Source organism: Sebastes fasciatus, chromosome 14 (genome assembly GCF_043250625.1).
Source record: "Sebastes fasciatus isolate fSebFas1 chromosome 14, fSebFas1.pri, whole genome shotgun sequence".
Taxonomy (NCBI): domain Eukaryota; kingdom Metazoa; phylum Chordata; class Actinopteri; order Perciformes; family Sebastidae; genus Sebastes; species Sebastes fasciatus.
Window position 1 is genome coordinate 417,513 of NC_133808.1, and position 17,031 is coordinate 434,543.

At 40.8% G+C, this 17,031-nt stretch overlaps 1 protein-coding gene across 19 annotated transcripts in view; it reads right to left on the reverse strand.

Moving 5' to 3' along the window:
• The window catches only part of gulp1a (GULP PTB domain containing engulfment adaptor 1a), a 167,642-nt gene that overhangs the window by 65,635 nt on the left and 84,976 nt on the right, over positions 1-17,031 (reverse strand). Inside the window, exon 1 of one of the 19 annotated variants that reach the window (XM_074658092.1) lies at positions 8,038-8,320. The exons of 16 other annotated variants lie outside the window; for them this stretch is intronic. The gene's annotated coding sequence lies outside the window, so the exon portion shown is untranslated. Of the gene's footprint in view, positions 1-7,349; positions 7,496-8,037; positions 8,321-17,031 lie in introns of those variants that run through there. 2 more of the 19 variants (XM_074658084.1, XM_074658086.1) reach the window with 2 other exon arrangements.

The following is a 17,031-nucleotide window of genomic DNA, read 5'->3' on the forward strand; positions in this document are numbered from 1 at the left end:
GATCACTAATGCTAAAGGCTAACTGCTAGCTAAGGCTGTTAGATTCTTTATGCTGATCGCTGGTTAAAGCTATCGCTAAGCTCAGTTCTGGCTCTGGTTGGTAGATTCATACGGACCCCTCTAGACCCCCCTAGACCCCTAGGAGAACATTAACTTCACCACGCTATCATTAATCTACAGAGACCCCCTAGACCCCTAGGAGAACATTTTTATTAACTCGTTCCCTCGAGTTACTAAGTGGAGGGAACGAGTTACCAACAATGTTCTCCTAGGGGGTCTAGGGGTCTAGGGGGTCTCTGTAGATTAATGATAGCGTGTTAAAGTTGTATTGTGCTTTGTTACATTACAGCCGCTCTGGTTAAGTGAGGCTAACACATAGTAATGGTCTAGTACAACTGCACCGTGATGCAACAGATTTTGGTTATTAAAATGCAAATGTTAATTTAAATAGCAGTAATTCATTTGATAATACCAGTTCATTCCATGTGTGTGTTTAACATAAGTTAGTTCATAGTTAAAGGTGAAATATATTAAAAAGTGTATAAAAAGTGTTTGAGAAGATGGATGAATAATTCATTGTAAGTTAAAATACCAGCTGTATTAATAGATACTGTATGGTAATCCATTGGATTGTTTTAAAGGATATCCTTAGTTATTGGTTATACATGATGAGATACTGTGAAAGTAGATAAGAAGTGAATGAGCAAGATTACTTACTATCCTACACTATTTGTGTAGGTTGGTTTTTCTTTTTGGTTCTATTAAACGACAATAGAATCTGGAGGATTCAGTGATGGCGAGCCAAACCCAGTGAGACCGTGGACGGTCGTGGGAACGGTGTGGCCAACCGTAGGACCTGCCACAGAGGACATCTGACTGCTCAATTCATTTGGATACCAGATAAGAACACAAACACACTTTTAGCACTACCCGAGTAGTTGGAACTAAAATACTGAAACCTGAAGTAATGTGGTGGTGTATTCACTTTACACCCACACCAAGACAGAAACGGCACTCTTTGGATCATCTTAATTAAAGGAAGAGGATTTCATCTTAAAGGACACTGATTTTCAGGGAACTTTGAAAGAGCTCTCTTTTATTTGTTTTTACATTTCATTTCATATTTTTGATACATATGTGCAGCATTTTGAATGTTGTTTAATTGCGGTGATGCAATAAAAACTGTTCAACTCTATAATAACTCTCCTGAGTTATTTAAGGCAACTGCTCATCGAACCTAGATAGATGTTAGCGTATTCATTATTCCCATCCAGTACCAGAGGCGCTACATATCCCTTGATGAAAACTGTATCTACATGAACATCCTACAAGATTCATTGGATCTGGGTAGTCACATCAAATATATATATATATATATGGCAAAACATTTTTTAAAAATATGTAGTATTTTAATATTTCTGCCTTATGCATTCATACCAACAATATACCAATATTCAACTTCAACTTAATCTTAAATTTATAGATCTTTAAAAGTAATTCCTTGCAATCTGAAATCGAGAACTGTTCTAGTATATTGGTAGGTTTAAAATCAAACGAGGGAGATTAATTATGCATACCGGTTGTTATCTCAAACCATGATAGCTTCACACAAAGGCACATATGAGAAGCAGTGGAGCCAGATCTCGCGAGAGAAATAAGCAACCAGATCTATAGATACAAGCCCAAAAGAAGCAACCCCCCCCAAAGCAAGCGACCTTACCTACCTACCACAATATGAGAAAGAGACACGGCCACTTGATCACTTCATCTATATGCATGAATTAATTTTGGATTGCATGCATTTCATTTCATTTTTGCATTGCATTTCATTTTTAAATCCATTTTTAGCTTGGAATTTTATAAACTCAAAGAAGTTGAACTATTCATGTCATTTTTACATCCATTTTTAGCCTGTAACTTTACATTTAGACAGTGAATCCAATGTCAGCTGCGTTTCTTTTATGTTTTTCAGTGCTATAGCATGTTGAACCAGATCGGCATGATGTGCTCGTATATCACGCTTACAAAAACATCAAACTGCCTTCCAATCGTCCCCCACTTGAGGGCCAATCCAATCTTTCAATCCAATCCATCCAATCTATTGTATAGAAGTCTATGAGGAAATGAGCCTACTTCGACAGTACCGTTATTATTGCCGTTGCTTAGCAGCGGTGTTCTCGACTTAACCACTTGAACGCCAAGCATATTGTGTACATGATTTCCCATGTTGTAAACACAAACTCACCAGTTTCATTTGAAGGCACCATTAGCTCCACCTTCTTGTGTCACTTCTGGTTGCAAGATGGCGATGGCCAAAAAACAAAATGGCGACGGCCAAAATGCCAAACTCAAGGCTTCAAATCTGTAGTCCACAAACCAGCGGGTAACGTTACTGTGACTACGTCCACTTCATATATATATATATTATATAGTACATGGGTGGACCTGTGAAGACCTCCACCACGGATTACTTCAATGCCCCCCATGTGTACTGTAGTATATACTACTACCTCAGTGATTTCTACTTGTTGTATCTCAACACTTCATTGTCAAATGTATTGGGTTACATTGTTGAATTGAAATGTAGCAAATAAGAGCACATTTAAGATGGTTGGCACTCTATCCTTCCTCTCATTCTGTTGGTGCTTCTCACTATAAATCTTGGCTTGTTACACCACCAGCCACTGCTGCATAGTGCCTTTTGTGATGCACAAACAGCCATTATGAATGTGACATAAACGATGCCATTCAGAAAATGAGCTGTTATGTAAAAGGCATTATCAACCAATAGTCCTTGGGACTGAGAAATGACATAAAAACCAAAGTACTGTATGTGAAAACAAATGGATCAGTGTAAAATGGGAGGTTACTGGGTCATTAGCTCTGACTGAGTAGCAGGGAGGTGCAAGATGATGGAGTTGTGCTATTGAGTCAAATATCTTCTCTTACTGCTGGGAGACAAACAAGCACACCATCCTTAAAAAAGACACATCTATGAGAGAAAGCTTCACTCAGTTCTGATTTTGCATTAAACAGGCTGTGCAATGATAAGCAACTGTCTCCTTAAAAAGGGGAAACCCTTAACTGTAGAGTGTACATACTAAGGCACGCAATGATATACAGTATGGCATATCATTGAGAGAAATGTAGTTTGCAGATACAAATCTAATGTATGTGGGTTCTCACAGTAAGGGGATATTGTACTGCTCCAGAGGCCCTGGAAAGGGCTGGAGAAAAGTGAAATGGAACAAGCTTCAGGGTGGGGACTGGGACATTCCTCAGTCTGCCATAACAGAATATCTTTGCTGCTGAAAAAGACAACTTGTGTTCCTTATTTACAGGTCCAACATGCTGCTGTTGACATTGCATGGGCAGATGACCGAGGACTCTGGTATTGTTGACATTTCACCAAAGACAGGGAGGATGGATTGTGCAGCTCTCAGCAGCTAACTACTCTGCAGTATGTGGAGTGCCTGATCGTGAACTTGGCAGTGGCCTCAGCATGTTAGAGAAGCAGCTTTTTGGATTTAAATGCACTGTTGCTTTCCTCTTCAAAGCAAGTTCGATATTATTTGCTGCGATATCACAATGCATTAAGAAAATACAGCCTCCCCTCCCTGTTTATTTTGTATAGCGGTATAATGTCTTATTTTGTTATAACGTCTGGGGAGAGACAGGCATCAGTGGGAATCTCTTCTGACAGGAAGTATGGAGGGGATTTGGACTGCCTCTCTTCATTTCCATCATGAACATAAAACAGTGTAGAGGTGTGGCACACCTGGGAGTGAGGCTAAAAAAGGGCTATTCTTAATTAAAAAATAATAATAAAGAAACTCCCACTGGAGCTGTGTTCCAGTGTTTTCAAAAAAGACTTCAAGTGGCAATAGGCAGAATATTTTTGGCAAAATTGGGCAAAAATTCCAAAATAACCTTTCAGCATTTTTTTATTCAAGTGTTCTGAGAGAAAACTAGACTTCTGCTCCTCCTCGTGTGTGCTCTGGCTGGTGGGCGGTGCTTGGTATTCTCTCAACTGATCTCAACATGGCTGCTGGGTCACAAACTTTCTCATTTTACAGCTAAACAGTACACTACAAGATGATTCTGAGAACATCTGAGGAGAGAAATAGTCAATATAGTAACAGCATCTTGATTCATATTTGATCAGCGCTGCCTAGTTTGACCGTTTGATCGGAGTTTGCGAGTGATTGACAGCTGCTCAGAGACGGCAAGGCTCCAGCTCGGCTCTGATTGGTTGTTTTCCTCCGGTCTATGAAATCTTGCAGATACCGTTAGGAGCACCAGGGGACACAGAGGGACATGATTTTTTTCAAATTACCTGTCTCATGCACTACTGTTAGAATATAGTTCAATTCAATTCAATTCAATTCAATTTAGCGTCAAATCATAACAGAAGTTATCTCAAGACGCTTTATATTTATATAGAGCAGGTCTTAGACCGTGACTGTTTTATAAAAAAAAAAAAAATTGTTGTTCCCACTGTAACGTACTGGGTGCTCGGCCGCCCCTCGTTGGACTGACAGGCTTCTGGTGACACGTTACGCACACACGAGGTCCGTTCCCATCCAGACCACAGTGATAGTGAAATCTTGAAACTGTTGTTTTACTTCTAAATATTTCGTTGAACATAACATTCTTGTCGCTAATCTTTCTATGAGACAGTGTAATGCTTCCACATGGCCACTTTGTCTTTCACTTTCCTTTGTAAACAAACCATGCGCACGGCGCGGCACGGCATGGCATGGCAGTCAGAGCCGTGTCCAGCCAGCGGCTTCTTCTCTGATCAGCAGCTGGTTACTGTTGTCTGAGGCTGACTGCAAATAACCAACACAACATTCAGCCGGCCAATGCCAACGGCGAATGTCATCTAATTTGTTGACAGGCCGAAAGCAGTCAACAAGACGAATATCGTCCGATATCGATGTTGGGGCCGATAAATAGGTGCATCCGTATACCATTCAAAGCCTGATTTATAGAACATTTTATTACTAAAAACATGGAGAAAATGCCTAGTTCATTGCTGTTGACAGTATTTGATGATTTATGGAGTTATAAAAATAGATATGTAAAAGTCCCTCCATAAAAACCTGTGACTCTAATATATCAACAAAATGAATATTGAATGAAGAATTATGAACCTGAATTTTATGTAAATTAACAAATATTTAATAAGATCATTTCTCGTTTGCATATTTAAATATACTTTCAGAAAACTTGTAATGCAAAAAATAATTTTCTTAATGTAACTCATCAACTGGGGAAGTTTCATTGCAATATCTATTCATTATTTATTATTATTTTTTACCCTATTTCACAGCTTTCATTCTCAGAGTAAAATGGGCGACAACAAACAAAGGATTGTAAATGGATCAGGTTTTTTATACCCGATACTGAATGTCTAAAGAATGCCTTAATTGGCCCCAATCCCGATCCTGTGAATTAGCTTAGGAAGTCCCTTAAAGTCACCATTAAGAGCTTTAAGTTCTTAACGCAAAGACTGCTCTTTTGGCAGCCACTTGCAGAAAGGTCTGGCAGCAGACAAAGCCTGGCTACCTTTCTGTTTGTTTGTGACACACCGTGGTGTAATGCAACGCCTTGCCTGGCACCTGACTGTGATGTCACTCATTTTGATTGGCAGCTGCAGTGTCCGGCCTGTTTTAATAGCTTCCTGTCTGGTGAATCAACAGCACCCTCTTGGGAGAGCCGTCGACCACACACACACACACACACACACACACACACACACACACACACACACACACACACACACACACACACACACACACACACACACACACACACACACACACACACACACACACACACACACACACACACACACACACACACACACACACACACACACACACACACACACACACACGGAGACTTAACACTGAGCTGCAAACTTCCTCAGTCTCCCTTCGGTGTTTGCCAGCTGCAGTGGAAGCACCAGGTTAGGTCTGCTCAATCCTTCACTAGAGGAGTATGTGTTTACCAGCACACATGCTAGGAAAGTCCATACAGAGTCCATACCTGGCTTATGCCCCATTATTCTGAATACTCCAACATTATTAGTAGGAGTGAGAAAAGAAAATCAATACACCTAGGCATTTTTTTTTTTTTTTTTACAATTTTGAAATATATTTTTCAATGCCAGAATCAATGTATTTGCTTCATCTGAGTCTATGTGGAGGTAGAAGGAAGTTATCGCTTTTATTGTGGTAGTCTGAGTAACGTGACGTCATATCCGTTCCGTATCCGTCAACCAAAACAAGGGAGCCGAAACGCAGCAGCAGAAAACGGCAAACATACTTTACCATCCAGTAAAGGATGGAAACACTTTGGGTTTCATGCATTGCAGGAACAGCAGAGCTAGACATCACGGCTAAAGCTGCATGCTCACTCTGTCACGGACAGGAAACGTTATCCTATGGCGGTAACGTGCGGTCTAGCCGGCCGCCACTCTCATCTCCGTGGTCAAATGGACTGACGCTACAACTGTAGAGCACCCATATACTGACATTTCTGTTAAATACAGTCAAATGGCCCCGATGGAGCTGACCAAAATAAGGTGTTAACAAAGGGAACTGTACATACAAAATACATCTATGGAAATCAGATTGATTGGATTATATTCACCAGAAGTATAAAACATTACATGTCCCTTATAAATTAAATAGAAAAACAATGATTTGTGAGGAAAATGTCTTTAGTTTTTGATTTTTGGGTTGCTGGAAAAAGATTTCATAAATAATGTCTGACAATGATCCTGATATTTTTGACTTCAGGACATCTCTGACTACAAACATGCTGAAAATCAAATATTTTTACTGTATTAATTTAGAGATTTTCCAAAGTAAAAGTCCTTATAGGTGTATTTTTTCCCATGGTCTAGTGTAAAAAAAGTAAACAAAAATCACAATGAATCATAATATTGATTCAATATTCATGATTCCATATGTATTGCGAGAACGCAATACATATGGAATCGGCACCCAAGTATCGTGATAGTATCAAATCTGAAGATAGGTGTTTCGTTCCAGCCCTATTTATTAGGCCTAACAACAAAATTAAATGAGCACACAAACCACAATTAAAGGTTAATTAAAACCACAGAATGCGGTTACAGAAGTCACGACATGACAAGATAACGGAACACATTTGAACATCAGGCAAAAAAAACAACAACAAAAAAACACTCAAAAAAGCTTGTAAAAAAACCTCAACATGTAACATTAACCCCTTACAAATACACAATATGTAGTCTGAACTGTGTTTCTGAACTTTTTGTAAAAACTGTGGAAAATATGAGCCAACACTTCACTCACTTGGGATATCATCCTCCAAAAAGCACATCAAAAGCCATGTCCAGAGTCCAACAGTTCACCTTCAGTGACTCAAACATTTGGAATTTAGCTTGGGAAAGACTCTTTCTGGGAATGAGCACAACCTACTTTGACCCTGTGGAGTCCTCTCTCAAGCCCAAACAACAAGCTGAAAATGAATCCAAATGCAGAAGTTTGACAATGTTTAAAAAGACCTATTTAAAAAAAAGAATGAAATAAAGAAAGAAAGGCAGCAAAGTTTACGTCTCATTTCTAAATGCCTCTCAGCCAGTCACTAATCTGACCCATATGCACTAAGGCAGCAGCCTTTTAACATGGAATAGAAGCAGAGCATGCACTGTGGTCCGTACATAATGCCTCAGAAAAGCAAATCAACAAAGATCCTTTGTTTTCTTCACTTTGCTCTCACCCCGGCTCTGGAATCTTGCTGGCTAAAGCGCAGCACATAAGACATCGCAACTCCAATCTGTTTATGAATTTAGTCCCGGAATTCCTCAGTTGAATCAACCGTGGTGTCTCGGTGTCTAATCTAAAAGCCAGGTTTACTCTCTCACAGTAAACTCCTGCAGACGTGACATGACATTCTCTTCGCACCGCTACAGAAGTTAAATAAAAGATCCACGGAGAGAAACATGCAAACAACAACAGAGCTGACATAAAAGCTACTTACTTGTCTTCAAACTGGGGAGGAATAGTGGGAGAGGAAGTTCCAGCGGCTCTTAATAGTTTTCAGCTGTGGACCAGATGGTGGTACACTAAGGACTGCAGCAAGGAGAGATGATGGGGTTTGCAAACTCAACAAGAACCCTTTGCCTAGACACATGATACTTGACATTCAAACCTAACTTCCTCCGCCCACAGTTTGTCCAAAAGGATTCTTTTGGAGTTTTGCATGTGCAAAAAAGAGAGACCCCTTTGGACAGGAACTGTTCCACCGAGATGCACCGAGGCATCGCGGAGATGACCTATAAAAGCTAACATGCAAGAGGTTGCAGTCTGACCCTTTTGCTGCAGTATGTGATTCATCATCACACTCCGTGCACTGACAAACACCTTCAACATCTTGGCATCCATCAAAAACAGCAAAATGGCCAAAACATTATCAAGTAAAAGTCGCAATACCTCTCCAACACAAAGCCATGAAAGTCTCCCTGTGAGATTATGTCAACTTAATAATGCCCTTTCCTTTTCCACTGCACTCCAGAAACATGCAAGGCTGCAAGTGTGTAGCCCGGCACCTAGAAGGGTGTTATACCACTTTAAAATCTGACATCCGATTGTCCTTTTTATCACATAAAGATGAACTGTTTGGGAAAACCTCAAAGTGAAGGGCAGAGGACAGGGGGATCACACAGAAAAAGCACAATGTTGGAGCTGACAAACACCTGAAAGTGAAGCCCAGTTCCTCTGCTTATTGAGAGCACAGCAAAGAGCAGCACAGCAGGGTTTCTAAACTAAAACTGCAACACATATCAGACATCACAATGGTTTTTAGGGGTCACCTATGTATCGCAATTTAATTTTTTATAATTTTTAAATTGATGTTTAAATTCTAGAATCAATATATTTTCTTCATCTGTGTCTATGTGGAGGTAGAAGGAAGTTACCGCTTTTATTGTTGTAGTCTGAGTAATGTGACGTCATATCCGTTCCGTATCCGTCAACCAAAACAAACTGCAGTCGGCCGCAGAGAGCCGAAACGAAAAAATCTAAAGTGGTAAACACTACACATCCAGTAAAGGATGGAAACACTTTGGGTTTCACACATTGCAGGAGAAGCAGAGCTAGACAGAGCAGAGCTAAAGCTGCATGCTAACTCTGTTACGGACAGGAAACGTTAACGTATGGCGGTAACGTGCGGTCGAGCCGGCTTTCGCTCTCGTCTCCATGGTCAAATGGGCCGACGCTACAACTGTAGAGCACCCATATACTGACATTTCTGTTAAATACAGTCAAACGGAGCTGACCATGGATGGATAAAGAGAACGGAGCTGAAGAGAGAGCTAGAGACGGACTTGGCAAAGTTAGCAGAAGTATAGGCTCCTCGTGTGACTACCTCCAGTTTTCAAAACAAGGTGTTCACAAAGGGAACTGTATATACAAAATCCATATATAGAAATAAGATTGATTGGATTATATTCACCAGATGTAAAAAACATTAAATGTCCCTTATAAATAAAAAAAGAAAGAGGGAAATGTCTTTATTCTTGATTTTTTCAGTTGCTGGGAAAAAAAACTGTATAATTCCTGGAAATGACTGATATATTTGATTTCAGGACATCTCTGACTACATACATGCTGAAAATCAAAAATTTTTACTGTATTAATTTAGAGATTCCTATAAGTGTATGATTCAAATGGTTCCCATGGTCTAGTGTTAAAAAAGTTAACAAAAATTACAATAAATCGTAATATCAAGTTGCAATACTTATAATATCGCAATACCTCAATGCAGAAAATGAGGAAGGATGTCCACCAGTATTTTTTTTTAAGTATTATTATTTTTGTTTTATTATTCTTTTAGAGGGCGACCAGCACTCCCCAGAGGGTGGCGCCCTAGGCGACCGCCTATATGGCCTATGCCTTAAGCCGGCCCCGACTACAGAAGAACAAATACAGGGTAAAGGTGAAATTTCATTAAGAGAGGATGAAAGGGAGGTTAATAAACTCTAATATAAAGACGGCTCAGATGTCTTCATAAAAATGTTGGTGATGCACAGCCCTCTGCGGCCAGGAGCCAAAGGGGAATTTTAAATATTGGCCTCCTGGCTGGTTTCACAACAATGGGGACATTCATTGAAATATAATGAGCGCTCTCTGGACCCAGATGAATTCATGTCCGTATTAGCATCGATGTGAATGTTCTGGTCCCAGCCATAACTTCAGTTTCCTAGTGTGTCTTTTCCCTTTTCCCTGTTTTCCAGTTCCCCTGTCTGTGTTGTGTGGGCGTGCCTGGTAGTGTGTGTGTGTGTGTTCTCCTTACACCTGCAGGTTCCCGCGCTAACTGACGTAATCAGCTCACCTGATTCCACCACGCATCCGCCAGTGATCAGATCACTACTTATACCCGGGCTCCTCAGACACTCAGCGCCAGTTCGTCGATTCAACCCAAGAGGTAGACTAACCTCGGCCGCTCATGTTATGAGTTTTCTTGTTAGTAGTTCTGATCGTGTTTTTGTCATTCGCTAACGTGTGTCTTCTCTGTGCCTCGGAGTCCTGCCTGCCTGTCTGTGTTGCTTTATTCCCCAGCCCCAGTTTTTCCCCTTGCTCATTCAAAATTCACATTTTTGGCAATAAAGCCTCTTTGTTCATTTTTCATCTGCCTCCTGTGTCTGCATCTGGGTCCGCCTCAAACTGCTCTTAACAGTGAATGCATAAGTGCAGAGCATGCTGTGTATTAAGCACATGGACTTCGAAGAGCTTGCCGTCAAATGTTATGTATGTGGCGTATGCCAACTCTGAGATAAAGTAGCATCGGACAATCTGTGTTTAGGAAATAATCAGTATTTATTTTTGTCATTAAAAGGCAAATCAAAAGACAACACTTGCCACCCAATTTACAAAGGTTATTCAAATCAGTGGAAGGCATTTATTGTTCTTTAAAGCAGCAGTGGGTAGAAATGGAGCAAATATGTGCTCCTACTAGCATCTACACAATTTCACAGACTGGAGGAAAACAACCAATCAGAGCCCAGCTGGAGTCTTGCCGTCTCTGAGCAGCTGTCAATCACTGATCAAACAGTCAAACTAGGCAGCGCTGATCAAATATGAATCAATATTATATTACTGCACTTTATGCAAGAAATAGGCATTAAAGTAACAGAATATCGATTCATATTTGATCAGGGCTGTCTAGTCCACACTTGAATTACAATATGCTGAAAGGTTATTATGGAATTTTTGCCCAATGATGCCACAAACATTCTGCCTACTGCAGCTTTAAATGGTGGTTAGAGATTTAGCTTGGTCGGGGCCTTGGGTGGTGGTGTGTTTTTGCTGGCCATGCAGCAGACTTCTGGTTTCTGCCTGAGAGAGCATTTAAAACAGGGAGGTGTCTCAGGATTTGTGCTGTCCTGTTCCCACTTTATTTTCTGGCGTTTTTCTTTGCACTGCCCTGTATCATTTCATAATAGCGTCTTGTATTAACAGCTGTGGCGGGGTAAGGGAAGTGGCTGGCCCAGACACTCTCCGGGAAAAGTGGGGCCCTTGATGCTACACAGCCACGGATAACACTAGGTGAAAAAGTAAAGGAAAAAATTCTCCGTTATACAGATGAAATGGAACAACTTAAGCTATGATTGATGATATTTGTAACACTTTTCTTTTTCCACTAACTTGTCTGTGTATATGCAATATCTAAATGTGTGGTTGCCTCTACAACAGTGCATGTTCAATACAGCAGCGAGGAAACACGGCAAACACAACTACTCAAACGCATCTAGGTCAACAGTTGAAAACAATAGCAATGAGTCATCTTTTCAGACTTTGTTTAGTAGCCTAGTTAGGCTACTGAATTGTACTTTTTTCATATTTCATGTTCAGCAGCAAAATGTACAAAGAGAAAAATCAAGTTAGACAATATGAAAAATAACTACACAGAAGATAGATTTAGAGTATCTTCCTCTTGCTACCAACTACTTCAGCGCTAAAGCTTACCGTCATTATGGTTTACACATGTACACAAGTTCAGAGTCCAATTATTTCACTCCTCGCTTGGGATGTGTGTGTGTGTGTGTGTGGGAGTGGGGAGTGGGAGGAGGAGCAGGAATGTGCATCTCAATGAGAAGCATCTCAGTGGATTTTCATTGAGATTTGCAGCCTCCACATGATTTGTGTTAAATCTAAGCAGTAATACAAAGCAGTAACGTGTGGTACCAGCGTACTTGCAGTCGGCATGGCCAGTGAATGTCCCGGCACCAGTCATTGCTAGTGATGTTCCAGTAACAGTTGTTCCCTTCCGGTACAGATTCTGATACCTGAACTTGTAGTATCGGCCGATGCCGAGTACTGATCCAATACCAGCGTGACAAGGCAAAAGTGAGCATGGCTCACATACCCCAGCTCACTGCTTGACCCCATAGTTTTTGCCCTTTTGGAACTAATGGAATTAATGGGCATTACCTAATTAACTAATGGGCACCCTGGACACACTGTCAACCATCATACCAAACACAACTAGACCAAACTGTTAACCATCATACCAAACACAACTAGACCACACTGTCAACCATCATACCAAATACAACTAGACCACACTGTTAACCATCATACCAAACACAACTAGACCACACTGTCAACCATCATACCAAACACAACTAGACCACACTGTCAACCATCATACCAAACACAACTAGACCACACTGTTAACCATCATATCAAAACACAACTAGACCACACTGTTAACCATCATATCAAACACAACTAGACCACACTTTCAACCATCATACCAAACACAACTAGACCACACTGTCAACCATCATACCAAACACAACTAGACCACACTGTCAACCATCATACCAAACACAACTAGACCACACTGTCAACCATCATACCAAACACAACTAGACCACACTGTCAACCATTATACCAAACAAGAGCTGATTTGAGATCCGCTGTCCAGCTGCTGTCTATGAGAGCAGGCTGTCAATCACTCTGAACTCCAACCAAACGGTCAAACTTGGCAGCGCTGATCAAATATGAATCAATATTCTGTTACTGTAATGACTATTTCTCTCCTCAGATGTTCTCAGAATCATCTTGTAGTGTACTGTTTAGCTGTAAAATTAGAAAGTTTGTGACGCCGTTGCCATTGTAAAATCTGGTGAAGGAACGCCAAGTTCTGATCGCATGACCAGAGCACAGCCAATAGGAACACTCTCTCTCTCTGAAATGACCTGTGATTGGTCAAAGTCTCCCGTCACAGGCTACATATGGTAAAGCCTGAAAACAGAGCCATGAGGAGGAGCAGAAGTCTAGTTTTCTCTCAGAACACTTGAATTACAATATGCTGAAAGGTTATTATGGCATTTTTTGACCAATGATGCCAAAAACATTCTGCCTACTGGAGCTTTAAGACACCAAGACCTTGAGGAAAATCATAGAAAAACTTTGGACATTTGGACATTTCAGCAAGAACTGGAGTTTTTGGTGATTGTATGGCAAGCACTTGTCTTGTGTAAACTGCTCAGAAACCCCCTTTTTGTCAATGTAGCTAGGAAAGCCATCCATCCTCTGAATGCTCTAGGTCTCTAGTTTGATCCATCCATCCATCCTCTGAATGCTCTAGGTCTGTAGTTTGATCCATCCATCCTCTGAATGCTCTAGGCCTCTAGTTTGATACATCCATCCTCTGAATGCTCTGGGTCTCTAGTTTGATCCATCCATCCTCTGAATGCTCTAGGTCTTTAGTTTGATCCATCCATCCTCTAAATGCTCTAGGTCTCTAGTTTGATCCATCCATCCTCTGAATGCTCTACGTCTCTAGTTTGATCCATCCATCCTCTGAATGCTCTAGGTCTCTAGTTTGATCCATCCATCCTCTGAATGCTCTAGGTCTCTAGTTTGATCCATCCATCCTCTGAATGCTCTAGGTCTCTAGTTTGATCCATCCATCCTCTGAATGCTCTAGGTCTCTAGTTTGTGGCTGTAAAGTTTCATGAGGCTGTGATTATCCTAGAGGTCACCACCTCTGTGGCTGCGGCTCAGAGAGTAGAGCAGGTCTACCAATCAGAAGGTCGGTGGTTCGATCCCCGGCTGCTCCGGTCATATGTTGATGTGTCCTTGAGCAAGACACTTAACCCCAAATTGCTCCCGAAGGCATCGCCATCGGTGTGTGAATGAGTATTTAGATCAGATCCTGGCAGGTTGGCATTGTATGAATGTGTGTGTGAATGGGTGAATGCTAATATGTAGTGTAAAGAGCTTTGAGTGGTCGGAAGAATAGAAAAGCGCTATATAAATTCAAGTCCATTTAACACAGGTCATTTTATACAGTGATGTCAAGTTTTAAAAAAAAAATGGTATCCCTGCAATGAAATGTCTCCTATGGGGACTAACATCATCACACATGAATGGAGTTGGGCTCATTTGATCCACAAGAGACTCAGCTTTACAGTGATACCCAATTTATGTAATTCAAGACTGTTTAGGGACCCCAGTATGCACAAAATATCAAAACACACCATTTCAGAGTAGGTGACTATAACATATTTATACTGCATGTGATTATCATAAAGTGTGCATGTCTGTAAAGGGGAGACTCGTGGGTACCCATAGAACCCATTTACATTCACATATCTGGAGGTCAGAGGTCAAGGGACCTCTTTGAAAATGGGCATGCAAGTTTTTAAAACATTTTTAAATTTAACCTAAATTTGGAGCTTTATTTAACCTACTTATGCTAGCATGACATTATTACTTCACTCTAGCTCTAAAACGGAACCTGATAGAGCCTCTGAAAGACAGTAAAGTCAGTCAGCGGGTCTCAGAGGGTTAAACAGTTACAGTAGTTTGTTGGTAGGCAAAGTGCATTAACATTCATTTAAAAAAGGAACATGTCACACTGAAATCAATTTTCCTCCAAACTGTAGAACAGGAAAACTCAATAGGTCATGAACTGGCCTTTTTTGCTGAATCTACACCAGGAAGCTAATTAACAGAGACAAGCCATGCAATATTACAAGGTACAGGGTGGAAGCAGGAGGGCGTCTACTGCTAATGTTCCTCTTGTCACTGCAGAGCTACACACTTGCTCTAAGCGGCTCAAAAGGTCATGTTATGTCTGCTCATATGCTGTAATATTGGTATGAATAACTTCACTTTTTTTAATTACATTCAAGTTTTTTTTTTTTTGTAATTCACCTCTAGTCTCTCTGAAGCAAGACTCTGGAGAAGACTAATTCCATCATACCCTCATAGAAGTGCCTTTAAAGGACGCCCCACATGTTCTCAACAGGTCATATCCAGCGCCACATGCTCCAAGCAGAAAATAAACTCTAACTGTGGCCTGCGGTGTCCGACTTTCATGGGAATGCACGACAGCGGGTAACCCGACGTGCGCTTTCCCCCGACGTGCACACGGGGGCGAGGGCCCGATCATCGCTGCTTGCAGCTTTAATTCTTTCTTGATTTTTGGGTTGCTGGAATTTTTTTTTAGAAATAATTCCTGACAATGACTGATATATTTGACTTCAGGACATCTCTGACTACATACATGCTGAAAATCAAACATTCTTACTGGATTAATTTAGATGTTTAGAGAGTAAAAGTCAACTTTTCCCCATGGTCTAGTGTTAAAGAAGTTAACACAAATTGTAATAAATCGTAATATCGAATCGCAATACTTTTAGAATCTCAATACATATCGAATCGGCACCCAAGTATGGTGATAGTATCGAACCGGGAGATAGGTGTATCGTCCCAGCCCTACACAGGACCCAACTAGACTACATTTGTGAATTTGGATGTACTGCTACTCATTTTGGTTCAAAGCTGATCTATGGAAGTGTGAAACCTGAACCAGATATACCTGCTGAACAGTATGTTGCCTTACACATAAAAGAATAATCCCAGTCACTTCCACACAGTGAAGGATACAGCATATAAATTAAACACTGGTATCGGATCGGTACTCAGTATCGGCAGAGACCCAAAGCTCAGGTATCGCTATCGGTATCTGGACAAAAAAAGTTGGATTGGTGCCTCACTAGTTGTGTTTTTAGCTTGTTACGCTGCCCCACACCGGAGCTGTGAGTACTAACAATAACCATGTTCGTTTTGCACGTACATAATGATCATTTTGGGGGGGTTGTTTTTGAGGGAGGCCTGAAAGGACGGACTGTCAGTGTAGCTGACTTGGCCACTTTCTCCCTAGATATAGGGAACTTTGGAGCTTCTGCTGCTAGCTGCTTTCATTGGAAACAAGTTGGCAACTCTGGGCTGGCTTTTTTGGATGGATACATTCTTTTTTAAATATAGCATGCTCTTGCTAGTTTCTTAAGATTACCAACCCTAGCTTTCTGAACAGCCTTTAAAAATCGTTTCTATAGAATGAGACAAAATTTACAAAGTGCAATCCCTGTTGTGTTGTGATATTAAAACAAAGTAATACTTCCAGTTCTTAATGGAGTAATCAGGGCTGTTCATGGCTTTATTATTCAATTTATGTTTACCTGCCAAACTGCTGACTCTTTCGGTTAGTCGTAGCTCAACAGATCTCACTTCATAGATCCAATATAAAATGCCGCTTTCCTACTAAAAATGTCATTACACTCTTACAGTGCTACTAACCTCAGGTACAACAATACAAACAGTTAAGTCTGTTCTTACTGTAAAGTGAACCACAGCCTTGGGAAACACTTCAGCAGTGTCCAAGTTTCTCTTGGCGTTCGTTACAGAATTTTCCAACAAAGAGGAATGCAAACATGTTTTCGTAGTCACAGAAAACTTCTATGCAGTGTTATTCTTTCAATGTTAATCCACCAAATACATTGAGGTATCCTGCAGTCGCATTATCTTTTCTTCGAATCCGCCCACATTTCACCTAAGTCAACAGAACAGTAACTTGGAGGCATACGAGATGGTTCAAGGCCTTTGCCTTGTCTGTCTGTGCTTGCTGAGTCCATGTGTTTGTTAGCTATGAGGCAGAAATATGACAGCACCAGTC